Below are 27,471 nucleotides of genomic sequence, written 5' to 3' on the forward strand. Positions count from 1 at the left end.
TGCCTCCTGACCTCTTTGTGGGACTTCTGAGGCTTCACGTGCTCTCTGACAAGCACACAGCATGGCACAATCCTGACCCTGTGTGCCCTGCCTGCATTCACAGTCAACCTCAACTCCACCAGAGTCACAGTGTTTGGTAAGCTTTGCATATACTGGGTCTGATCCACTGCTACCTCATGTCAAAGAAGAAAATGACTTTTGTTTGTTTCTAAACAGTAGCCACTTTCAACTCCTTGCCAGGATTCAGAGCACTCAGAACCATGACATTCTTGCTGAAGCCAATACATTACAGGTCCTGCAACCCATAACTCCAAAATCCTTCCCGTCATAGCGCCTGCCTTGGCTTACACCTCCCCTGAAAGAGGGTCTTGGGCACTTATTTCCCAAGAAGAGTTCTTCCGTGTGAGCTAACAACCCCATGGCTGGTTGTAACCCACTCGGTTTGAAATTATTCACTTCCAAAGAGCTGCTAACCACCACAAAGAATTTCCAAATCAAACCCCACTACAGAGGAACGGCTTCACTAATAACTGTCCCCAATCCTTCTGCTAGTGAAAACACTTTTAAATTAACAGATGTCAGCCACAGCTCCCAGAGAGCTGCAGAGCCAACCAGCAGGCAAGTATTAATTCCCCGGCTGAAGAGATTTCGACCTGTAGGGCACTGGTGACAACGGATGAACAGAGGCAGGCTGGCTCCTGGAACAATGCGACCGGCACCCAAGGTAAGACGACACAAGATGAATTCCCTTGGGCTGCCTCACTTTTCCTGCTTTGCAGCTGAATGATGACTGCAGCGCAAAGACTCCTCCAGAGTGTGACAGCATTGCTCTGTGGCTCTGCTGGGCTGGGCCTGTCTCACTCTGCAAGGGGCTTACCCGGCATTCTCATTGGCTCTGACAACAGCCGGGAAGCACAGTAGAGCAGGGCTATTCCTGTTACCGCCCCCATTTCCCTCATTCCTTAAGGTCAAAGCCAGATCATGCTCCTCCTGGCCTGTCCTGCACCACCCTGTGTACAGTGCATAATCACAGGAACCTGGAGACCAGGAAACCTGGCAGGAAGGTGCCAGAAATCCCAGAAACTGAAAAGCCAAGGTGAGCAAGGAAGGGGTAGAGGAAGTGAGGAGCCGGGTTGGGGGGCTGGGGGGAGGAAGAGGAGGTGATGCCAGGTTTCCAGGCATCTGTGAGTCTCTGCCAGCTGACTCCAGCCCGCATGTTTTGTCCGCAGCAGCTGACTGCTGACTCAGAAGCCCCGCATGGGCCTTGGCTGTGGAGGACGGCACTGCAGAGACGGCCTCTGAAGCACACGCAGGACATGGTTATGTTTCTATTTACAACAATAGTTGAAGGTTGTCACTGACTTCTGGCTGGCTATGAGAATACTCAATCTCTAGCTCTTAGAAGAGGTAGCTGGATGTTTGTGGGGGAGTAGAAAGGAGAATCATGTTTAAAAATAGAAAAAAAGAAACAAAACAACAAAAAAGAATGACACTTCAAGAGCACGGCATCAGAGTGAAGCTTAGTTTTCTCCCTAGCCAATGCACCATGAACACACCAGAGAACTTGCAAATCTCTGAATCTTACACAGCAATCTATGAACTGCGCCTTCCCCTAGCCCATTCAGTCAGAGGTATGTCTCATCTAAATAGATCTTGAAAGTGGGTGGAAGGCCAGGTGAGGTGGCTCATGCCTGTAATCCCAGCACTTTAGGAGGCCAAGGTGGGAAGATCACTTGAGCCCAGGAGTTCAAGACCAGCCTGGGCAACACAGTGAGATCCTGTCTCTTCAAAAACAAAAAAATGAGCTGGGTGTGGTGGCATTCGCCTGTGGTCCCACCTACATGGAAGGCTGAGGTGGGAGGACTGCTTGAGCCCAGGAGGTCGAGGCTGCAGTGAGCCATGATCATGCCACTGCACTCCAGCCTGGGAAACAGAGCAAGATCCTGTCTCAAAAACCAAAAAAAGAAAAAAGTAGGTGGAGAGGAACACTTGTTTTGGAATGCCATCAGGAGGAAGCTTAGATGAAAAATGCACTATGGATTACTGAGATTCCCTCATATTTTCCCTCAGAAACCAGGACCCAAATCGCCAACATGCCTCGGGCTCCTGATCTGTCTTCCTTCAACATATGCAACTTAGCATCATTATTTGAAAAGCCTGTCCTTTCCGTACTGAGTAGTCTTGGTATCCGTTTCAAAAATAATTTGACCGTAAGTGAGGTGCATGAGGCTGAGGCAGGAGGATTATTTGATCCTCCCAGGAGCTTGACTCCAGCCTGAGCAACACAGCAAGACCCCATCTCTTAACAAAACATAGTTTGACCATATATGTTAGGGTATGTTTCTGGTCCCTTTATTGTATTCCATTGGTTTATATGTCTGTCTTTATGCCAGTACCACACTGTTTTGATTAGTATAGCTTTACAGTAAGTTTTGAAATCAGGAAGCGTGAGTCCTCCAGCTTTGGTCTCCTTTAGAAGGGCTGTTTTGGCTATTCAGGGTCCCTTGAGATTCCATGTAAATTTTAGGATGGGTTTTTCTATTTCTGTAAAAAAAAAAAAAAAATCATTGGGATTTTGATAGGGATTACACTGAATGTGTATTGTTTGGGTAATTGCAACATCTTAACAATAGTAAGTCTTCCAACCCATAAGCATGAATTTGTTCTCATTATCTTTTAATTTACTCCAGTGATTTTTTTTTAGTTTTCACTGTACAAGGCTTTCACCTCCTTGGCTAATTCCTAAGTGTTTCATTATTTTTGATACTACTGTAAACAGAATTATTTTCATCATTTCCTTTTCAGACTGTTCACTATTAGTATATAAAAATGTAACTGATTTTAACTTTGTATCCTGCTACTTTGTTGAATTTATGTACTAGCCTTGAACAGGTTTTTCTGGTGGAATCTGTAGGATTTTCTACACATAAGATCATATCATCTACAAATGGAGATAACGGTCTTCCTTTCCAATTTGGATGCCTTTTAATTTCTTTTTCTGGCCTAACTGCTCTGGATAGAACTTCAGTATTACGTTGGATAGAAGAGGCAAAAGTGGGCATCTTTGTCTTGTTCCTGATCATAAGAGGAAAAGCTTTCTGTCTCTCACTGTTGAATATAACACGTGCCGTGGTTTTTTGCATATGGCTTTTACTAGGTGAAGGTAATTTTCTTCTGTTCCTAATCTGGTGAGTATTTCTATCATGAGAAGGTATTGAATCCACATGTATTGCATCCTGGGATCTATCCTGACTCTCCATCCTATTTATCATCAAGCTGACACTCAGCAGGATGGAGAGGAAACATGAAGCCAGCTCCTCCCCCCACCACTGTGCCCTTCCCCTCTCCTGCCTGTCACTCACCCGGCTGCACTCCTCATCTGCTCCTGCCACTCTGCAAGGAAATTATTTAAACGTCTCTCTCCTCCACTAACTGTGAACTTCCTTAGGGCAGGGTCTGGGTCTCTGTGTAATAACCCGACCTGGAGTAGAAACATGAAATAGGTCATGTTTCTGTGGAGGTGATGAGGCTGGGATGGAGCCCAGCAGCTCTGTACTTGAAGGATCGGTCCTGGGGAAAGCACTAGCCTGGCCTGCGTGGCTGCGGAAGGTGAAGGAGACCTGGACACATGTTAGAGAGAGACTTCCAATGTGCTACCAAAGCGTGGTATCCAGGAATGCAACAGTCAGCCTGGGCGGGCCGCGACAGTCTAACAGGAACCCTGCAAGAGTGTGGCACTTTTCTCATGACCCGCACTCTGCTTGGCTGGGTGTGGATGACCTCTCTCTAGAGGCAGCTGAGAAGAGCCGGACCCAGATAGCCTCTGGGTTCTCTTCCAAGTCCCTAATCCTGCAGGACCGTAGTACGGTCCTAACCCTTATGTTGTATCTTTTCTAATTTTCATTTCTATTCTTTGCTAACAACCTATTTCTTCATGAAAACCAAGTTAAGAACATCCACGCAGCTGAGAAATGAAGTGAGTCAAAAGTGAGCCGACCTCTGCCTTGCAGCTCTGTCACCCCAAACACATTAAAATGTCTGAATCACAGCGAGGCACCCAATAACACAATCACCAATGATGATGTCAACTCACGTTCAAAGGAACCCCCAAAACAAGCAATCAAGAAGAATGCCTGAGGCTCACCATCCTACAGTCTCCTCATCTGTGAAACGAAAATCACAGGGTTTTGTAGGAAGTAAGGTAACAAATGTAAAATGTTTATCAGTGCCAGGAACAGAGCAAGGCCCAACCCACAGTAGCGCTGTTATCATCCAGCAGTTTATCAATAAACTCCAGCAATGAAAGCGCATACTCAGTCTAAATAAAAACGGAACAACAGGGTTCAGATGGTTTTGTTTTTTTGAAGGAAAGAAAAATGGTTTGGAACTTTCTCTGCTCCATTATCACTCTTCCCCTCTCCACTCCATCTGTTCTAGAAAGCGTGAGAATGGCATTGGGTGGAGGGGGGTGCTAAAGGAGTAAGATCTGTGTAAGTCCTGCCAAACTGTAGTGTTAAACAAGACAGATAGAAGATACTGAGTCGTTACTACTCGGTGCCACATCCACGCCTATGGCATCTTCACCACCGTCCCGTGAGGCAGGATGTATGACCTCCATTTTGCAGATGGGGACAGTGCAGCTTAAAAAAGTTTAAAGGTCACAAGGCAGGAAGGAGGCAGTGCAGGCATGTTTTGGGTCCAGACTTGTCCAACTGAGAGCCTAAGTCCTTAGCCATCATGAAAAACCACCTGAGAACACAGCTTGAGAAACGAAAGCTCATGAGAATGCATGCCCCTAGTCCCTAACCACCCGAGAGCAGGAACTTGCCTGCCAGGAAGATAGCTGCCCAGCTAGCAATGGATATGCAGTTTCAAGTAAATTTAGCAAGGACACACAATACAGGATTCTTTTTCTCCTCATGATTTATCACTGCATCTGCTCCTTTGAAATGGAGCCCTTTCCAAATGGCAGTGAGAGCAGTCTGGTTTCACAGTAATTCTTCTTACTGGCTGCCAAAAGGCTAAGCAACTGAAACAGTGCTAACACAGTACGCATCAGTCGGCATTCTGCGGCAGGCTCTGGCACCCCAGCCATCAGCAACGCCTATGAGGAGTCAATGACAAAACATTTTCCAATCACCTAATACTACTCCATCCATTGTAGGAGCTTGGGGAAGGACAGAAGGTGGACCTCAACCTGCCCACTGTCAACAGTACAGACCAAAAGACCCACACCTTCCTGACCCACTAATCCAAGAGCCCTGCCCTCGGTGGTGATGAAAGGCCTCTGGGTGGGGAGAAAGCCTCATTGAGGATGTGGGAAAACACAACCAAAGGAGAATCCCAAGAAAAAGCTGTTCTTCTCAAGGGCCGGAATCCAATCTATTAGGTCGGTGCAGAAGTCAGTGCGGTTACTTTTGCCATTACTTTTAATGGCAAAAACTGCACTGACTTTTGCACCAGCCCAATACTCTGCTTAGCACCATGTACCCAGTTCCAGGCATGCAGCAGGTGCTCAATAAGGTTCTGCTGATTAAAGGGCTACCCGGTCACCTACACATGTGCAGACCCAGGAAGCTGGCTGGTTGGTAGGCCGTACAGGGCAACCTCCAGGCCACTGCGCACAGGGGCTCAGAGAATGCCAAGGCTCCAGCAGTCCGAAGGGAGAGAAATACCTCACGAGATGACTGGAGAACTTGCGGAAAACATGCAAGGTCCTACCAAGGCACTCGGGTCAGGTCGCTTCCTACCTCTCGCAGGGGCAGAGCCTGCAGCTAAGGCTTTCTGACGCTGGCCCAAAACACAGCTGGCAGGAGACTAACCTGAACAGAATATGGGGTTTCTCAGGTGTCTCGCCTGCCTGTCATCACTGCCACAGAACCACAAAATACACTGCAGTCCAGGCTCAGCACCATCTGAAAGGTCATCTAGGCCCACCAGCCACCCCACACCTGCCTATCGATGACATGTCAAAGGCACCAAGCTCGGCAGCTTGCAATCAATGTTCCTTTCTCAAGGATTCGATTTTTGTGTAGAAGACCAAAATAGGCTGGGTGTGGCGGCTCATGACTGTAAACCCAGCCCTTTGGGAGGCTGAAGCAGGAGGACTGCTTCAGGAGGAGTTCAAAACCAGCCTGGGAAACACAGCAAGACCCTCATCTCTACAAAAAATTAAAAAATTAGCCGGGCATAGATGCACACCTGTCATCCCAGCTGCCCAGGAGGTCGAGGCTGCAGTGAGCCATGGTTGCGCCACTGCATTCCAGCCTGGGGATGGAGCAAGATCCAGTCTCAAAACAAAACAAAACAAAACAAAACAAAACAAAAAATGAAAACACAATTTCTGTTCTGCCGTGGTTCTCAGTTTCTCCACCTTCTCGGCATTCTTCCACAAGTTTCTATTGGTAATCAACGTCTATGCCCATCTCATCTGCCTTTCCTCCAATGTCAGTGAGCAACATCTGCCACGTCTCGCCGAAGTCAGCCCCTGCCTGTGCTTCTGATCCTGTCCCCGTTCTCACTCAAGCATGCTGCCTCCCACACCAGTCCCTCCCCTGCAGTGATCCTCCCTCACCCCACTAAACTGTCTTCAGCAAGCACACGTCTTTCAACACCCAGTCCTGGCCCCACCGGCTCCAACTAACTTACTCTGCTCCCCTTGACAGCAAAACTCGCTGAAAGAATTGTCAATGCTTTGTTCACAACTTTCTCTTCTCCCACTATCTTTAAACCTCCAACAAGTAGACCTTGTCCTCAGCCCTCCACAGAAACGCCTCATCAAGGTCATGAATGACTTCCATGCTGTCCAATCCAACGATCAGTTCTCAACCCTTGTTTTCCTCAACCTGTCTGCAGCACAAGTCACAGCTCACTACCGCCCGCCCCCCCACAACCCCACCGGCCTCCAGGACAAGGGGACACTACTCTCTGGGTTCTGCTGTGGCCTCATAGCCCCTCTCTGCGTCCTCTGCTGGTCCCAGACCCATCCCAAGCCTCTGCATGTTGAAATGGCCCCGGAATCAACTCAGTCTCTGATTTCTTTTGAAACTACATCTCCTTCTACATCAGTGCTTTTAAACTGTGATCTACAGTTAAAAAAAAAAAAAAGTTTCATACTGTGATCTAGGACACAGAGCTCTTTTTACATAAATTTAATTTTTTAAAAACGTTTCATAGGGCAAAATTCCCCATCAGTCGGTATAAAAGTAAACATTTTACAACAGCCCTTACTACTGAGATATTGTTTTCAATTCTATTTCGTTTTTTAAAAATTGCTGGTGCCCACTGTATGACTTCATGACGCACTGAGACACAAGCCACTGTGAAGGCTGCGCCCTGGAGGATCCTCCCTCCCGTAGCCTTATCTACACAGTATCAACAACCAATGGTGCTTTAATATTTATTTCCTCTCTCCTGAACTTGTGCGACCAATCGCTTGTATGACATTTCTATCTGGACGTTTGACAGACATCTCTAAATTAAAGCACTGGAGGCGACACTCTGATGCCGCTCACCAGAGCCTGTTCCTTCCCTAGTGTTCTGCATCTTGGTAAACAGCACCGCCAGCTACCTGGACACTCAACCCAAAACCTTGCCCCCGTTTGCATTTCTGTCACATCCCACAGTCCGTTCTTCAGAAAATTCTGTGTTCTACCTTCAAATACAGCCAAATCCAACCACTTCTCACCATGTCTTCTCTATCATCCTCATTGAGACACCACCAGCTCTCTCACTTGCTCATTCCATGAGCCTCCCCTACTTCTGCTCCTCCAAACCCACCCTCCAGAATATTCCACAAAGCAGCCAGAGCACCCACTTAAAACACCCATCAGACACGCTGACTGCCACATCCCAGCCCCAGGTCAGGTCCTGCCACTCTCCTCAACACCCTTAGGCCCAGCCAGATGGCCTCTCTCCTGCTCACCAAGGCCTCCCTGGGCGGGGCTGCCCTGGCCAGCCATGCAGAGTGCCCCTCGCTCTTCAGGTCTTGGCTCACCTTATCAGAGAGAGCTCTGCCGACCACACCCAGGGAAGAACGCCCTGCCCCTGCCCCTGCCCCGTCACTCTCGACCCGCCTCCTGTGGACACTGTGTACAAAGCATGCCCCTTCCCTCTATCTCCCCTGGCAGAGGTAAGCCCAGCTATGAGAAGGGAGTAGAGCACGAGCACACACTGACTCCAGAGCCTTCTCCTGCTGAGGTGCCCGTCCACAGCATGCCGCCCGCCTGGATACACCTGCTTTGTCCTCAAGGACAATCAGGAATTGGTAAACTGTCTTCACTAAATTTCCTCAGCTGATTCAGCCATGACTTCCCATCTCAGCTAGCATAAAAGCAAATATAAAATAATGGCCTACAAGGCCCTATAAACGTGTCATAAACATTTAGGTCTCAGGACTCCTTTATACACTTCAAAGCTATGGAGGACCAGAGTTCGAGGCTGCAGTGAGCTATGATCATGCCACTGCACTCTAGCCTGGGAGACAGAACAAGACCGTCTCTTAAAAAAAAATATTGAGAACCCAAAGAGCTATCAATATTTACTATATGTAAAATTAAAACTAAGACAAAATTTCAACATTAATTCACTTTAAAATAACAATTAACATATCTTAAGAAAAAAAAATTACTGTCCAAGACAGAAATTTAGTGAGAAGAGTGACAGTGTTCTACATTTCTGCAAATCTCTTTAATGTGTGGCAGCCAGATTCTCCCGCCTGCTCTGTCTGCAGCAGCAGTACATATCACGTAGCCTCCAGAAAAGCCCACTGTACACACCTGGGCAAACGAGGGTGGGAAAAGCACATAATAGCACTCAGTATTATTACAAAACAGTTCTGACCTCATGGAGCCCCCACCAGACCTGCGCCCATACACACGCCTTCCCTCTGTTGCCTCCTTTCCTGCCGCCAGCCTCTCCATCCCCGCCGGCTGCAATGGCCTCCCCATGTTCCCCACCTACCAGACACCCTCTCACCTCAGCCTTCGCATCTGCAGCTTCTTTTGTCTAAAAATGCTCTTCCCTCCGATCCGTTCACTCAAGAAATATTACTGAGCATCTATTATGGGCCAAGCACTCCTCTACACTCCAGAAATAACGGCAGTGAACAGAGAAAACAAGCTCTGACTTCCAGGGCACGAGCCTTCTAATGCAGCTGACACACATATTCAAGTCCCAGCTTCTCAATGTGGACTTCCCTGGCCACACCGTTTAAACCTGCTCATCCTCTTTCCCTGGTTTTCTCCAAAGCACTTACCACAACTTGACATACTCCAAATGTTTTTGTTTTTTTGTGGGTTTTTTTTTTTTTTTTTTTTTTTGAGACAGGCTCACTCTGTCACCCAGCCTGGAGTGCAGTGGCATAATCATAGCTCAGTGCAGCTTCCTTGGCTCAGGTGATTCTCCTGCCTCAGCCTCCTGAGTAGCTGGGACCACAGGCGCACACCACCAAGCACAGCTAATTGTTGTTTATTTGTAGAGATGGGGTCTATGTTGCCCAGGCTAGTCTCGAACTCCTGGGCTTCAAGCAATCCTCTTGCCTTGGCCTCCCACTGGGATTACAGGTGTGAGCCACCACACCCAGCCTCTAAATGTTATTTACTTACAATCCATCTTTCTGCTACAATGTAAGTTCCGGAAGGGTGAGGATTTTTGCCATTTCATCCACTGTTGCGTCCTTGCACCTGGAACAGTCCCTGGACCACAACAGGTGGTGCACAGTGAGGGCTACTTGATGAACAAATGGCTGAACTTCTCCAGGCAGAACTGAGTTAGGATATGAGACAGAAGTAGTATCAAACGAAAATGAACTGTGTGCTTTCAGGCAGTGGCACCAGGCTGGGAGTCACAGAGACTGGGACCCCTACAAGGGGAGTCCAGATAGCTTCTGCCCAGCGGGGGAGGTGCTCCCCTGGAGACCTGCCCTTTTTCCATGACCACGACCGGCCCTGGACCTGGCTCACACAGGCTCTGCCCAGCAGGCCCCACACTCAGCTCAGGACCTATTTTTGCCAGCAGAAGAGAGCCTGTCAGGAGCCAGGACCTGGAGGCAGCTTTGTTTCCAATAGCCAAATAGTTTCAGTGTAACTGTCCCCTATAAAAAAAAACTGGTTTCTAGAAAAGAACTGCGGTATCAGTGTCAGCAAATGCTATGCAACAGCCCCAGCCCACTACCCCAGAGATGAGTGAAGGACCCATAACATTTCTGATTCCAAGTTACCTGTATGGCTAACATCTGCATGAGAAAGCCACGAAGCTGCCATAAGCCCAGTTGTCAGACAAGGCAACATTTCTTCATTTGAGGCAGGAGGACACAGGACTCAAAGGGTTACTGTGCATTTCATACTTGCTGGGCGGCGACGGAGGAGGCAAGTGAGAGGGAAAGCTGCACGCGTGAAACGCCAGCCTCGGGAGTGGAATGGGGGTAGGACAAAAGCATATTTTCTGCAAGTCCCCGCAGTGAGGACTGATGTGGCTGTACCTGCCCCGTCATCTCTACCCATAGGTGGGGCCCCAATACTGCCTTCTACAATACCCCCACTGGTTCCTCCAGCCTGGCGCTGTGTCTTGGGGCCCCCAGCCCGTCCCCATCCTCCTAATGACCCTCTTCCGGTCATCTTTTCACTCCCTCTCCAATCTGGCCTCTGTCTCCAACACTCCACTGAGGGTGACGGTGGCTTTCAAGTGAGACGGGCTCAGACGCGTTCCAGTCCTATCTGGCCAGCTCCCTGGCTGCAGCGCTTCCTGGAACCCGCCCTCCCCTGGCTGTGCTCTGTCTCCCGCTTCTGCCCACTCTCCACGCCGGCCTCCAGTCTCTCAGCTGCAATTCTTTCATCTGCCGCTCTCGAAAAATTGGATGGCCCTTGATTTTTATCACTCTGAACTTGCTCCGGAGATCCAAAGCTACTAAACGTCTCCATTTAGCCATCCACAGGTGCCTCCCACCAAGGAAGTCTACCCCACACGGAGTCAAACCTGCCACCCACCAAATGGAAATCTGGGGTCATCTCAGACCCTTCTCTGTTCTCCACTCCTCAACCCAATCTGCTGATTCTAACTTTAGAATGTTCATCTCCCTATCATGATCCTGGTGGAAGCCCGAGATTCCTAGTGTGAATGGAAAATAAATCTTGGGGCCCCAAACTCACTAAGCCAAAGGGAAAGGCCAAGCTGGGAAAGGGGTCATGCAAACCCACCTTCCATTCTGGTTCCTAAATAAGATGACTACAAAGATGACTCCCTCACATTTTGCCCACAAGGAAATTCCTTGTGGGCCCCAAGATCTTTACCCTAAAGCATTTCTGTTAAAATTCACCATGGCAATGTAAGTTGACAGCTTATCTTCACAGGTACGGGGACATAAGACAGAACTCAAAGTCATCTCTCTGCCCACCTGTGACAAAGGCATATCTGATTGTTTCCTCTGCTCTATTGTCTATGTTATCTCATGTAAAAAGGCAGATTCAGAGTCAAAGGCATGAATGACTATTTTTCCCTTCCCTCAACATGAAAACTGTGTATTTTGCAATATCCCACTCTTTCTCCCTTAAATACTGAAGCTCTCAAAATCATCTTCGGAGAAAGGCACAGACCTGTCTCCCGGGTATGCATCCTTAACTTTGGCAAACGAATCTCTTAAAATGACTAAGACTTGAGACTGGCCTTGGTCATTTTCCTTGGTTGACACTAGCTTGGACTAGCACAGCTGCCTCTTAATCTTTTCTTTTGTGTGTGTGATGGAGTCTTGCTCTGTTGCCCAGGCTGGAGTGCAATGGTGCGATCTCAGCTCACTGCAACCTCCGCCTCCAGGGTTCAAGTGATTCTCCTGCCTCAGCCTCCCTAGTAGCTGGGATTACAGGCGTGTGCGACCACACCTGGATAATTTTCGTTTTTTTAGTAGGACGAGATTTCACCATGTTGGCCAGGCTGGTCTCAAACTCTTGGCCTCAAGTGATCCACCCACCTCGGCCTCCCAAAGTGCTAGGATTACAGGCATGAGCCACCGTGCCCGGCCAGCTGTCCCTTAATCGAAACTCGCTCCAATACATCCTCCACGAGTGCCAGAGGGGTCTTTTGTAAGAGCCAATGTGACCCGTTTCAGCCTCTGCTGACACTAGGAAACAATCCAAACCCTCAGCAAAGCCCAAAAAGCCGACTTCTCTCACTACTATTAATAGATGCAACCCATCCTCTCAGGTTCCCAGCATGCACGACACTCTTAGGTGTTCCTCACCTCCGCCGCCTCCTCACCTTTGCCTACAATGCCCCTCCTGCACTTGAGACTGCAGCTCAGCATTCCGGACCTCACAAAAGCGACCCCGCCCACCCCAGCCCCAGGCAGCCAATCACCTTTTCCCCTGTGTTCCCTCCCACCTGGGTGCGTGCCTCCCCTTCAACACTCCTCACTTGCTCTGGAATTAAGTCCAGGTCTGCCTACCCGTTTATGTTTGGGTCTGGCTAGGTAGAGGAATTCACGTTCATGCTTGCACGTAGTACAGATGCGGGCAGATGCCAAGAGAGAAGGAAAAAGATAAACAGAAGGCTCGCCTGGGCCATAACATCTAATGTCACAGAACTACACAAAAGGAGAAAGGGCATTTGCATGATGATTAACTTGTTACTAACTTGTTACAATTTAGGGGGGGTAAGAAGGACCAGGAAGCAGCCACAGTTGAGTTCCCTAAGGCATATTAGGAGTCTGAATGGCTCCTAATTATGAAAACAACAGGACCGTTGTTTTCCGTTCACATTCCAGGATGATCCTTACCTTTTTCAGACACTAAGTTACTGGTATTATGATGTTGAAGCTCCCAAGAGTTAGACTGGTTGAAGGGAAGACTCATGCCCACAGGCTTCTTAGAGATGCAAATGGCTCGGGAAGAAAGAAAACCAGGTTCAAGTGTACGCACCAGGGCGCAGGCATGGTACGCACCAGGGCGCAGGCATGGTACGCACCAGGGCGCAGGCATGGTACGCACCAGGGCGCAGGCATGGTACGCACCAGGGCGCAGGCATGGTGAGCACAGCCCTGTTCCAGGAGGGTCCTTATTCTCCAATAAGGTAGCTGTGCATGCTCAAACCCAAGCAGTGTGTCTTGGTTCCAAGCCACAGAAGGGAATGGGAAATGAGGGCTAGCTAGCTCCAGGGCCATGGTTTTCTTCAACTATTTTCATGGAGAAAATCTCAGTTGTTCTCTCCAAAGCAGAAATAAATCTAGACAACTGACCCTAAACCAGCTCAGTGGAATGTATTTTCCCTTGAAATTAGCTTAAAAGAGTATGGGACTTAAGCACAATTCATCAGTGGATCAAATGCTTCTCCAAGCCAAACCTCTCCCTCTGCTATTCCCGCTGACCTCTGAGATCACTCCCCCAGCTACACCCCTCACCACACCACCTCCATGGGAAGGAGATCCATTTGGCTGGAAACAAAACATTCAGAGAAAGTGAGTAACAAGCTTGCTTTCTTCTGCTCAAGGAATACTGCAAATTCCCCAAGCTACACTCAGGCAGGGTCTTCAAAGTCCACAGCCCATAACTTCTCCCCACTTATGCACCCCTTGCCCCAGGGGTGACCCTACCCTGTCCGGAGCATATTGAACTATAGCCAAAACTGTGGTTTCTTTTCTCCCAAAGACCAGTTACCAAAAACCAACTGCCATGACCTCTTTGGGCTCCAAAATTCCAACTGCTCTGGGCTCCAAGCCAGCAACCTACCACATTTTTTTTTCTACAGAAGACTTATTAATCTTTACTCAATTCAGCACCAATAAGATTAGCCGGTGTAGAGCCAGAGGGGCTACCGGCTCCATTCCACATCTACCCTGGCCTAAGATGCCAGCACTTGATGGCCAAAAGGCCCAGGCCACCTTCTGGTACCTGCTGGGGCCCAGTGGGGCCCGGTGGCAGTCTCAGGTCCTGAGCCAGCTTTGCCCACCCCTTGGTTTTCTAAAGCACTTGTCTAGTTTGCTACAGGCACAGGACTACTGCTCATTGGCCTGCTGGCTCTGGGATACACATTCTTTGGCTTGCTCCAAGGACTGAAACCTAAAATCTGGGCAAACCCCAGTGTTCCCTAAGGGATATTAGAAAGTGTTACTGCTGTGACGCTCTCGCCAACTGTGGCTTACACGAGTCTAACTCCAGGAAGCTATCTGTATTAGTCCGTTCCCATGCTGCTGATAAAGACATATCTGAGACTGCGTAATTTATAAAGGAAAGAGGTTTAATTGACTCACAGTTCAGCATGGCTGGGGAGGACTCAAGGAACTTATGATCATGGTGGAAGCGGAAGCAAACACATCCTTCTTCACATGGCAGCAACAAGGAGAAGTGCAGGGCGAAGAGGGAGAGAAGCCCCTTATAAAAGCATCAGATCTCATGAGAACTCACTATCAGAAGAAAAGCATGGAGGTAACCACCTCCATGATTCAATTACCTCCCACCAGGTCCCTCCCATGACATGTGGGGAATATGGGAGCTACAATTCAGTATGAGATTTGGGTGGGTACACAGCCAAACCATACCACCATCCTCATGGGAAGGCCACCAAAGGACACCGTCAGCCCTCTCACAAATCCTGGAGAGCTCTGTGTCTGCAGCCAAGCTCCACAGACTCCAACTCACCAGGGCACAGCCAGCAGATCAGGCACATCTCACCCCCTTGGACCAGTTCAAGTACAGACTAAATATACCACCTTGAGAAATACCACTCACTGGGGCAAGGAAAAGCCAATGTACTCTGTTCAACTTAAATAAATATTTTATATAGATAGAGGTTGGGCATCTCAAATCTGTAAATCCAAAATTGGAAATATTCCAAAATCTGAATGTTTTTGAGCATCAACAGGACACTCAAAGGAAACACTCAATGGGGCATTTCTGATGGCAGATTTTCCAATTAGGGATGCTCAATTGGTAGGTATAGTGTAAATATACTAAAACCTGAAAAAAATATGAAATCCAAAACACATCTGATCCCAAGCATTTCAGAAGAGATATTCAACCTGTGCTAAACACCATGGACATAAAGACTTTGTTAAAGGGCCTTAATTAAGCAACCCTGTATTTCAGAAGACCTCCAACCAGAAGCCCCAGAGCATCTCAAGCCACAGTGTGAGAACAGCAGGTATTTCATAAACATTGCTGCAGGATGACATAGTAACGTGCCCACAATAGCTCCAGTGCTCTGACCTTCCTTCCTCAGGGCAACTCAACCCACTGTTCACAGTAAGCTTCCATCCCTGCTGGCAACAGGTATTTCTTTATAACAACACAACAATGGGCTAACACACCCTGCAAACTGGGTGCCGACAGAGCAATGAAATTGACCAAACAGCAACGGGGGGAAAGAGTCATGGGATCCGAACAAGCCACAAACTGGATATTGGGCTCTGAATCCTGGAGAGCTACCCTCTGGCCAGAAACCAAAATGGGCTTGGCTCATTCCTGGCAAATATTCCAACCACGCTAGGTGCTGAGCACCTGAGAGAGCAAGGGGAGGGGAGCCAGGTGACAGCCACAAGCTGTACCGAGTTCCTGACGCCAGGACCTCTGGAGGCCTCGGCCAGGAAGCCAAAGGACTCAGAGCAGGGCTTCTGGCTCCCCAAAAAGCACCACCAGGCCGGAAAAACATACTGTTCTCAGGACTGGAGGGCATGTTTTTCTATACCACGTGATTGCGGTATAACTTACAGACAGTAAGAGTCACCCGTTTTCAGTGTACAATCAGTGATTTTTAGTAAATCTGCCAACTTGTGCGACCATCACCACAATCTAGTATCAGAACATCTCCATCACCCTGGAGGGGATATTTAATATCTCCCAAACCTGAAGACGATCATGGTTCAGTCAGTTTTACGAGGAATGTCAAAAAAGAAGTTGATATCTACTTGTTGCTGCCAATTCAGCAACACGAAGGGAGCTCAGAGCAGGCAGAAAGCTGAGGAGGTCACAGCTATCCTGCCTCTGCCTGAAAAGCATTCAACTGGGCTTGGCTGGAGGACCTGGAAACTTAAACAGTTTTTTTTTTTAAGTAACTCTTGTTGAGAATAGTGCTTCTCAAACTAAAATGAAGAACCCGTTCATCTGTCCATGTTTTCCTGGCACCCCTCCTTCCACAGTGTCGGAAGGGTACTACTGTACAAATCTCTCTTCACCATGACAGATCTCAGCACCACAGCCAACGAATCAAACACATTTCAGTTAAATCCTCAAACAGGCATTGTCCCTTCCTCCTGACAGCTGGGTGCTTTCAAAAATACTGTATAAAATGACAGGTTGTGAGTCCCAAATCCAAAAATTTTCTAAATCACTGATCAAAGAAATAAAATTTACGAAAAAAAATGTTTTGACCTTGGAAAACATAAACGCACGGGCATTTTAATTGATGGTATCCATGGGACTGTAAGGTCTTACTGATGTCTTTCATCTTGACCTTGATGCTGGTCAAAGCTCTCAATTTTTCTTCATCAGTAGAACATGAGCAAAGATGCAATGAAAGGACAGTGGAATCAACAAAGCAGAAATGGTTAGAAGACTAAAGGTCTACAACTTCCCGATACACGATCCAACTTCCCTGAGTCCATTTCACCATCCTCAACCTTGGCATTCCAGGACGTCTGTGCCCTCCCAACAACAGCCTGGCTTGGAAAAGGAATATCCCAAGGGAGAAGCGTGAATCTGTAGAGTAACTAAAAAGCCAACCTGGCGGAGAACAAAGGATTCTACAGCTGAACTCTCCTGCCCCTCTGCCCATGCTCCTCCGGCTTTTTATGCCACTTTCTAAGTAGAGAGGGCACTCAGGGCTCTGTCCTTGGCCCTCTTTCTATTTCGTTCCAGCGCCATCTTTGTAACTGTCCCCTAGACATCTCCATCAGAATATGCCAGGGCGTATTCTGCTCCAACTCAGGTTACTCAAAACAGAACCCCATCTTCCTTCCCAACCTTATGTCTCTCCCTGAATAGCAATTCTAGTAAAACTGCCATCTACCTAAGTCAGAACTCCAGGTGTTGGCCTCCACACCGCTCCTACTTCCCACTGCAAAAGGCAGGGGCGTGGGCGTGCAGGCGGCTGCACCGTGCTAAGCATGGTGGGGAGGCAGCGCCGTGCAGGGTATATTCGCATTTGCTCTTCCCAAATTCCTGGCCCATTTATTCCTTCCTTTCTAACGTCACTGCATTGGACTTCATCATCTCTACCTGGACTCTTGCAATAGTCTCCTAAACGTAGACCCTTCTTCAAGGTAATTTTGGTTTATTTTCTTATTGTGTTAAGATGTATATAACATAAAAGTTGTTTTTAACCATTTTTAATTGTACAATTCGGTGGTATTAAAGCCATTCACAATGTTGCACAACCATCACCACTCTCTATCTCCAGAACTTTTTTGTCATCCCCAATAGAAACTCTGTACCCATTAAACACTGGCTCCCCATTTCCCCTTCCTCAGCCCATGGTTATCACCATTCTACTTGGGCTCTATGAATCTGTCTATTCCAGGTACCTCATATAAGTAGACATGTATTTGTCCCTCTGTGTCTGGCTTATTTCACTTAGTATAAGGGCTTCAAGGTTCATTCACATTGTAACATATACCATGACCTCATTCGTTTTTATGGCTGAATAACAATTCCATTGTAGTCCACACTGCATTTAGTTTCTCCATTCACACATCAATGGACAACTGGGCTGCTTCTACCTTCTGACTACTGTGCACAATGCTGCCATAAACATGGGGACACAAATACACCCTGCTCAAGTGTGCCATTCCCATACTATGTTTCTTCCAAAGTGATCTTTCTAAACAAATCTACTTAAGATGCCCCCTTGCTTACACTTTGAAAGACACCATTTCCCTGCCAGGCTAACCTTGGGGCTGCAGGTCCTGCTTCACCTCCACCCTCATCACCTTAACCTCCCAACACCCCTGTACTCAGCCCCCGACATCTATCTGCTGCTCCAGGAACACCCATGTTCTTTCCGGCACAGTTTGTTTTCACAGCCTAGAACACACTTTCCCCACCCGTGCACACACTTCTCTGAACCTCTGCTTGTCCTCTGAGCTGCTTCGGTCTTCTCTGAACTAAGGCAGATGACGAACATGAACCTACTCATCCATCAGGGCTTTAGGGCCACATCTCCAAGCCCCTCCCAGAAGAACTCTGCCCTTCCCTTCTTCCTACACACAGATCTTACCTCTGTTCTCCAAGCACCTCCCACCAGGTGCTGGGCTCCTAGAAGACAGCAAGTGGCTCTGCGTCTGGTTTCTATTCCCAGCATTTAGCAGCACTAGACCCACAACACACACTCAGATCTTTAGGGAGTGAATTAAAGGTTTGGCTTCTGACTGTATACTCTGAGCACTCGAGATAAATTGGGTTTTATTTACATGTGTCTTGCCATAGTTTACTATATGCAGCATAGCGTGGTGGACACATTCACCCACTGCAGGAACACTACCCGATGTGAGGAATAGTACTGTTAGAAACACCTGTCTGCGGGCCGGGTGCGGCAGCTCACGCCTGTAATCCCAGCACTGTGGGAGGCCGAGGCGGGTGGATCACAAGGTCAGGAGATCAAGACCATCCTGGCTAACACGGTGAAACCCCACCTCTACTAAAAATACAAAAAATTAGCCAGGTGTGGTGGCGGGCATCTGTAGTCCCAGCTACTCGGGAGGCTGAGGCAGGAGAATGGCGTGAACCCGGGAGGCGGAGCTTGCAGTGAGCCAAGATTGCACCACTGCACTCCAGCCTGGGCGAAACAGCGAGACTCTGTCTCAAAAAAAAAAAAAAAAAAAGAAAAAAGAAAAGAGAGAAACACCTGTCTGCATGCGTCTTCGTGTAGTGTATGAGATATATCTAGTGTGGTGAACACATTCACTCACTGAAATAAGACTGTTGTGACTCACATGTGCAAGAACACTTAAGAAACATAAAGCCAACTTTACGTAATGCAGTACATGCACCACACTTTGGTGAACACATTCACTCCTTGAAATAACACTGCCCTGATACGATGAACAACCAGAACACTTCGACATTTTATACTGTGGCTTTATATATTGTGTTACATGTACCATAGGGGGGTGACCACAATCACTGTAATGACACAACCCTGATGCGACAAATGACTGGCACCCTTAGAACTTTTTTTTTCTTAAGACGGGAGTCTCACTCTGTCACCCAGGCTGGAGTGCAGTGTCGCGATCTCTGCTCACTGCAAGCTCCACCTCCCGGGTTCACGCCTTTCTCCTGCCTCAGCCTCCCGAGTAGCTGGGACTACAGGCGCCCGCCACCACGCCTGGCTAATTTTTGTATTTTTAGTAGAGATGGGGTTTCACCGTGTTAGCCAGGATGGTCTCGAACTCCTGACCTTGTGATCCGCCTGCCTCGGCCTCCCAAAGTGCTGGGATTACAAGCATGAGCCACCGCACCCGGCCCTTTTTTTTTTTTTTTTCTTTTTTAAAGAGAGTCTCCCTCTGTCTGCCAGGCTGGAGTGCAGTAATGCCATCATAGCTCACTGTAACCTCAAACAATCCCCCCTATCTCAGCCTCCCAAGTAGATGGAACTACAGATGTGCACCACCATGCCTGGTTAATTTTTTTTTTTTTTTTTTTTTTTTTTGTAGAGGGAAACTCTAGTTCTGTTGCACAGGCTGATCTCAAACTCCTGGCTTCAAGCAGTCCTCCTGTCCTGGTCTCTCCAAGTGCTGGGATTAACAGGCATGAGCCACCATGCCCCGCCTCCAATATTTTGTTTTTAAAACCATGTGTAAGTTGGGTTATTTAACTTCCAATTCCTGAAAAAAGACCGATAAGTAACAAGATTTTTTCCAAAGGCTTCCCTCTGTAAACAGGCCTGAAACCCATCTGTGCTCTATTTCATTTTTCTTTCTTTCTTTTCTTTTTTTTTTTTGACAGGGTCTTGCTCTGTTGCCCAGGCTGGAGTGCAATGGCGCTATCTCGGCTCACTGCTACCTCCGCCTCCCAGGTTCACGCCATTCTCCTGCCTCAGCCTCCTGAGTAGCTGGAACTACAGATGCCCGCCACCACGCCTGGCTAATTTTTTGTATTTTTAGTAGAGACAGGGTTTCACCTGATGCCCAGGCTGGTCTCGAACTCCTGACCTCAGGTGATCCACCCGCCTTGGCCTCCCAAAGTGCTGGGATTACAGGCGTGAGCCACTGCGTCCGGCCTCTATGCTGTATTTCAGAAGGAATACACCTCTTTAAACCAAAAGGGCTATGTGTAACCATGAAAACTCTCATATCTGGAATGTAGAAAAATTTTGTATAAACCAATACGGAAAAAAACAGACACCAAAGGAAAAACAGGCAGAAGATTTGATCAGGCATATCACAAAAGAGGACACTCAAATTACCAAGGCATGTGAACAGGTGTTCAACATATTAGTCACAGGAAGTCCATCAAAACCATAATGAGATCCTATTACCCATCAGAATAACTAAAATTAAAGACTGACAATGCCATGAGTAGACAACGATAGGGAACAACTGGAACTCTCAGACAATGCACGTGTGAACTCGCACAACCACTATGGAAAATTGTTCAGCAGTGGTTCTTGAAGCTACATACACATCTACCCTAAAACTCAGCAATTCTGTTCTTGGGGATACATCCAACAGAGATGAATGTCTTATGTTAGCCAAAAGACAAGTAAGAGAATGTTCATTGCAGCTTTATTCATAATACTCAAAAATTGGAAACATTCAAATGACCAACAGCAGCAAAACGATAAGCTGCAGTTACAGTCACACAATGGAATACCACACAGCAGGAAAGAGGAATGAACTACTGCAACATCCAGCCACACCGACAAAACTCACAGATTAGTGCTAGGCAAAAGAGGGCAGACACAGGACAGAAAATACTGCACCACTCCATGCACACAAAGACAAGAACAAATAAAGTTTATGTCTATGGTGCAGAAGTCGGCTCAGACAGTGGCTACTTGGGCAGGGCTGGGACTTGGGACCCTGATCTGGACAGTGGTGCTGTGTCAACTTGGCTAGGCTGGGAACTGTTTCCCAGGGCCCCCAGTTAGAGTGTGCGCTATAATTGGTCACACCAGGAAGTTCCGTAAAGCTTGGAAGGTGAACTGAAGCAGCGGCCATGAGGTGAAGGACAGAGACATGGGCACCTGGAGGTTCCAGCCTGCCCCGCTCTCCACACTGCGGCCAGATCCTCTTCCTCACGCTGACCCTGCTGGCCAATCACAGGCCCCAGGCCTGCCACCGGTCACTGGGCCGGGGACCCAACTGGACAGCAGCTCCCCAGAGGCAGCGCCTCGCCACACACCCTCCTCCGGCAGCTCCACCTCCGCAATAGACCTGGTTCCAGGCAACCCTGTGAGCTCCGGCATGTCCAACCACACCAGTGCTTCAGGCGACCAGTGAGTGACTCCTCTCTGACCTCCCCACCATCTGGACCCCCACACCCCCTGGTCCCCCAACTTGTGGAGAGTCTAATTCCTGCAATAAGTCCCTTATCCCTAACTCCCCTGACTAAACCCTGCTGGGTACACACAGATGTTCACATATATAAAAATTCAAGTTGCACACTCAAGCTTTGTGCACTTTATAAAATGTATGTTATACCACCATTTGGAAAAACACTAAAAACAAAAGCCCCACAAGGGTATCGCATAAGTGGTCTGAGAAAACAGTGATGTAAGGGACCCAGCAGCCTGTGAATGGAATCTGCACCAGGCTTCACATACTAATGAAGAACCACACACCACTGCTTGGCATCACATCTGGCAGACAGCTGGGAGCCCAACGGGGTGTGGCTTCTGACCAGGACCAGGGTTGTGTGCTATATAAATAGCCAACAAGACACATGCTCCCTGCCTGGCAAACTACCAGCAAGCTACTAACTCCATGGAACCAGGTCCAGAGTGATTTGTCCCTTCTGAAGGGACAGACTGACCCAATTCAATGTGCAACCTGAATGCAAGCTGAGTCTGGCATCCCCAAATGGGCAGAAAGGGACATGTGGAGGAAGGGCAGGGATGAGTCACAGATCCAGCCTGTGGCATTTAGAACCTGCACGAGCAGGGTTCTCAGATACCCTTCTCAGATGTGCATGCGGCTTTGCATGAGAAGATACCAATGAGGTGTGCACCTGAGCATCCCCACAGCAGCTGTGTGTCAGGCAGAGACCCACGTTTCTTGCCACCTTTCACCTCATTTGGCACATTATTTATTGAGTGCATAGTATATGTCAAGATCTATGCTTGCAACTAAACTTACAGTGGTGAATGGAAACACAGTGCCTGCCCTTGGGGAGCTTACCGTCTAGTGGAAAATACAGACAATAAACAAGTAAGCAAGGAAGCACATAATTACAACTTATGGGCGCTGGGAAGGACATGCACAGGTGATGGTGACTTAGAATAGTAGGAGAGGCTCAACATTCAAATTCAGGAAATACAGAGACCACCACAAAGATACTCCTCGAGAAGAGCAACCCCAAGACACACAATTACCAGATTCACCAAGGTTGAAATGAAGGAAAAAGTGTTAAGGGCAGCCAGAGAGAAAGGTCGAGTTACCCACAAAGGGAAGGCCATCAGACTAACAGCGGATCTCTGGGCAGAAACCCTACAAGCCAGAAGAGAGTAGGGGCCAATATTCAACATTCTTAAAGAAAAGAATTTTCAACCCAGAATTTCATATCTAGCCAAACTAAGCTTCATAAGTGAAGGAGAAATAAAATCCTTTACAGACAAGCAAATGCTCAGATTTTGTTACCACCAGGCCTGCCTTACAAGAGCTCCTGAAGGAAGCACTAAACATGGAAAAAAATAATCAGTACCAACCACTGCAAAAACATGCCAAATTGTAAAGCCCATTGATGCTATGAAGAAACTGCATCAATTAACGGGCAAAATAACCAGCAAACATCATAATGACAGGATCAAATTCACACATAACAATATTAACCTTAAATGTAAATGGGCTAAATGCTCCAATTAAAAGACACAGACTGGCAAATTGGATAAAGAGTCAAGACCCATCAGCGTGCTGTATTCAGGAGACTCATCTCATGTACAAAGATGCACATAGGCTGAAAATAAAGGGATGGAGGAAGATCTACCAAGCAAATGGAAAACAAAAAAAAGCAGGAGTTGCAATCCTAGTCTCTGATAAAACAGACTTTAAACCAACAAAGATCAAAAGAGACAAAGAAGGCCATTATATAATGGTAAAGGGATCAATTCAACAAGAAGAGTTAACTATCCTAAATACATATGCACCCAATACAGGAGCACCCAGATTCATAAAGCAAGTCCCTAGAGACCTACAAAGAGACTTAGACTCCCACACAATAATAATGGGAGACTTTAACACCCCACTGTCAATATTAGACAGATCAACGAGACAGAAGGTTAACAAAGATATCCAGGACTGGAACTCAGCTCTGCACCAAGCAGACCTAATAGACATCTACAGAACTCTCCACCCCAAATCAACAGAATATACATTCTTCTCAGCACCACATCACACTTATTCTAAAATTGACCACATAATTGGAAGTAAAGCACTCCTCAGCAAATGTAAAAGGACAGAAATCACAACAAACAGTCTCTCAGACCACAGTGCAATCAAATTAGAACTCAGGATTAAGAAACTCACTCAAAACCACACAACTACGTGGAAACTGAACAACCTGCTCCTGAATGACTACTGGCTACATAACAAAATGAAGGCAGAAATAAAGATGTTCTTTGAAATCAATGAGAACAAAGACACAATGTACCAGAATCTCTGGGACACATTTAAAGCAGTGCGTAGAGGGAAATTTATAGCACTAAATGCCCACAAGAGAAAGCAGGAAAGATCTAAAATCGACACCCTAACATCACAATTAAAAGAACTAGAGAAGCAAGAGCAAACACAGTCAAAAGCTAGCAGAAGGCAAGAAATAACTAAGATCAGGGCAGAACTGAAAGAGATACAGACACAAAGAAACCCTTCAAAAAAATCAATGAATCCAAGAACTGGTTTTTTGAAAAGATCAACAAAATTGACAGACTGCTAGCAAGACTAATAAAGAAGAAAAGAGAGAAGAATCAAGTAGACACAATAAAAAATGATAAAGGGAATATCACCACCAATCCCACGGAAATACAAACTACCATCAGAGAATACTATAAACACTTCTACGCATAAATTCCTGGACACATACACTCTCTCAAGACTAAACCAGGAAGAAGTTGAATCTCTGAATAGACGAATAACAGTCTCTGAAATTCAGGCAGCAATTAATAGCCTAGCAACCAAAAACAGTCCAGGACCAGATGGATTCACAGCCAAATTCTACCAGAGGTACAAGGAGGAGCTGGTACCATTCCTTCTGAAACTATTCCCATCAATAGAAAAAGAGGGAATCCTCCCTAACTGATTTTATGAGGCCAGCATCATCCTGATACCAAAGCCTGGCAGAGACACAACAACAACAAAAAGAATTTTAGACCAATATCCCTGATGAACATCAATGCAAAAATCCTCAATAAAATACTGGCCAACTGAATCCAGCAGCACATCAAAAAGCTTATCCACCACGATCAAGTCGGCTTCATCCCTAGGAGGCAAGGCTGGTTCAACATACGCAAATCAATAAGCATAATCCATCACATAAACAGAACCAAAGACAAAAACCACATGATTATCTCAATAGATGCAGGAAAGTCCTTTGACAAAATGCAACAGCCCTTCATGCTAAAAACTCTCAATAAACTAGGTATTGATGGAACGTATCTCAAAATAATAAGAGTTATTTATGACAAACCCACAGCCAATATCATACTAAATGGGCAAAAACTGAAAGCATTCACTTTGAAAACTGGCACAAGACAAGGATGCCCTCTCTCACCACTCCTATTCAACATAGTGTTGGAAGTTCTGGCCAGGGCAATCAGGCAAGAGAAAGAAATAAAGGGTATTCAATTAGGAAAAGAGGAAGTCAAATTGTCCCTGTTTGCAGATGACATGATTGTATATTTAGAAAACCCCATCATCTCAGCCCCACATCTCCTTAAGCTGACAAGCAACTTCAGCAAAGTCTCAGGATACAAAATCAATGTGCAAAAATCACAAGCATTCTTATACACCAATAACAGACAGACAGAGAGCCAAATCATGAGTGAATTCCCATTCACAATTGCTACCAAGAGAATAAAATACCTAGGAATCCAACTTACAAGGGACGTGAAGGACCTCTTCAAGGAGAACTACAAACCACTGCTCAACAAAATGAAAGAGGACACAAACAAATGGAAGAATATTCCATGTTCATGGATAGGAAGAATCAATATCGTGAAAATGGCCATACTGCCCAAAGCAATTTATAGATTCAATGCCATCCCCATCAAACTACCAATGACTTTCTTCACAGAATTGGAAAAAACTACTTTAAAGTTCATATGGAACCAAAAGAAAGCCCGCATTGCCAAGACAATCCTAAGGAAAAAGAACAAAGCTGGAGGGATCATGCTATCTGACTTCAAAGTATACTACAAGGCTACAGTAACCAACACAGCATGGTACTGGTACCAAAACAGAGATAGATATAGACCAATGGAACAGAAAAGAGGCCTCAGAAATAATGCCACACATCTACAACCATCTGATCTTTGACAAACCTGACAAAAACAAGAAATGGGGAAATGATTCCCTATTTAATAAATGGTGCTGGGAAAACTAGCTAGCCATATGTAGAAAGCTGAAACTAGATCCCTTCCTTACACCTTATACAAAAATTAATTCAAGATGGATTACAGACTTAAATGTTAGACCTAAAATCATAAAAACCCTAGAAGAAAACCTAGGCAATACCATTCAGGACATAGGCATGGGCAAGGACTTCATGAGTAAAACACCAAAAGCAATGGCAACAAAAGCCAAAATTGACAAATGGGATCTAATTAAACTAAAGAGCTTCTGCACAGGAAAAGAAACTACCATCAGAGTGAAAAGGCAACCTACAGAATGGGAGAAAATTTTTGCAGTCTACCCATCTGACAAAGGGCTAATATCCAGAATTTACAAAGAACTCAAACAAATTCACAAGAAAAAAATAACCCCATTAAAAAGTGGGCAAAGAATATGAACAGACACTTCTCAAAAGAAAACATCTATGCAGCCAACAGACACATGAAAAAATGCTCATCATCACTGGTTATCAGAGAAATGCAAATCAAAACCACAATAAGATACCATCTCATGCCAGTTAGAATGGCGATCATTAAAAAGTCAGGAAACAACAGATGCTGGAGAGGATGTGGAGAAATAGGAACACTTTTACACTGTTGGTGGGAGTGTAAATTGATTCAACCATTGTGGAAGACAGTGTGGCAATTCCTCAAGGATCTAGAGCTAGAATTACCATTTGACCCAGCAATCCCATTACTGGGTATATACCCAAAAGAGTATAAATCATGCTACTATAAAGACACATGCGCACATATGTTTATTGCGGCACTATTCACAATAGCAAAGACTTGGAACCAACCCAAATGTCCATCAATATAGACTGGATTAAGAAAACGTGGCACACATACACCATGGAATACTATGCAGCCATAAAAAAGGATGAATTCATGTCCTTTGCAGGGACATGGATGAAGCTGGAAACCATCATTCTCAGCAAACTATCACAAGGACAGAAAACCAAGCACTGCACATTCTCACTCATAGGTGGGAACTGAACAATGAAACCACTTGGACACAGGGCGGGGAACATCACACACCAGGGCCTGTCGTGGGGTAGGGGACTAGGGGAGGGATAGCATTAGAAGAAATACCTAATGTAAATGATGAGTTGACGGGTGCAGCAAACCAACATGGCACATGTATACCTATGTATCAAAACTGCACGTTGTGCACATGTACCCTAGAACTTAAAGTATAAAAAAAAACAAAAAAACTTTCTGAGATAACAGAAAGAGTTTATATCTTGATTATGGAGATTATGTGGATATATATTCATCTGTCAATGCCCACCTAAAGACTTAAAAAAATCTGTGGATTATTTTGCATGAAAATTATACCTCAATCAAAAAATTCTCTAGAATTGAAAGTCATTATTGTAAAAAGAAATTACCATTAAACCAATAAATTAACAATCAAAAACAAACAAACAAAAAATAGTAGGAGAGGCCGTAAGTCAGAGAAGCTTTTCTGAGTAACTTAAAGCAGAGGCGTGCAGGACAAGAGGGAACAGCACGTGCTCGGTCTTGACTCCTTTGGTAGGTCTCCTCTCTGATGCCACCTTCCTCTGCAAGAGCACAGTGGCGTCTACGCACGTGTCCCCAACCCCACCACGTATGTAGGTAGCACTTCATGCTTCTCCAAGTACTTCCATGCAGATTATCCCACTTACAACTCGTAGTTCCATGAGTCTGGAAGGCTGATGCTGATGTCTCTTCTTGACAGATGCAGAAACA

At 46.4% G+C, this 27,471-nt stretch overlaps 1 protein-coding gene and 1 long non-coding RNA gene across 18 annotated transcripts in view; one reads left to right on the plus strand and one right to left on the minus strand.

The window, feature by feature from the left end:
- The window catches only part of MICAL3 (microtubule associated monooxygenase, calponin and LIM domain containing 3), a 234,354-nt gene that overhangs the window by 121,134 nt on the left and 85,749 nt on the right, over window positions 1-27,471 (minus strand). The window lies entirely within an intron of this gene.
- On the plus strand, window positions 827-5,426 carry LOC134761147 (uncharacterized). The gene is made up of 2 exons (XR_010139426.1): window positions 827-1,096; window positions 1,230-5,426. It is a non-coding gene; the product is annotated as an uncharacterized LOC134761147 (long non-coding RNA).

The sequence above is a fragment of the Pongo abelii genome, chromosome 23 (genome assembly GCF_028885655.2).
Source record: "Pongo abelii isolate AG06213 chromosome 23, NHGRI_mPonAbe1-v2.0_pri, whole genome shotgun sequence".
In the NCBI taxonomy this organism is placed as follows: Eukaryota; Metazoa; Chordata; class Mammalia; order Primates; family Hominidae; genus Pongo; species Pongo abelii.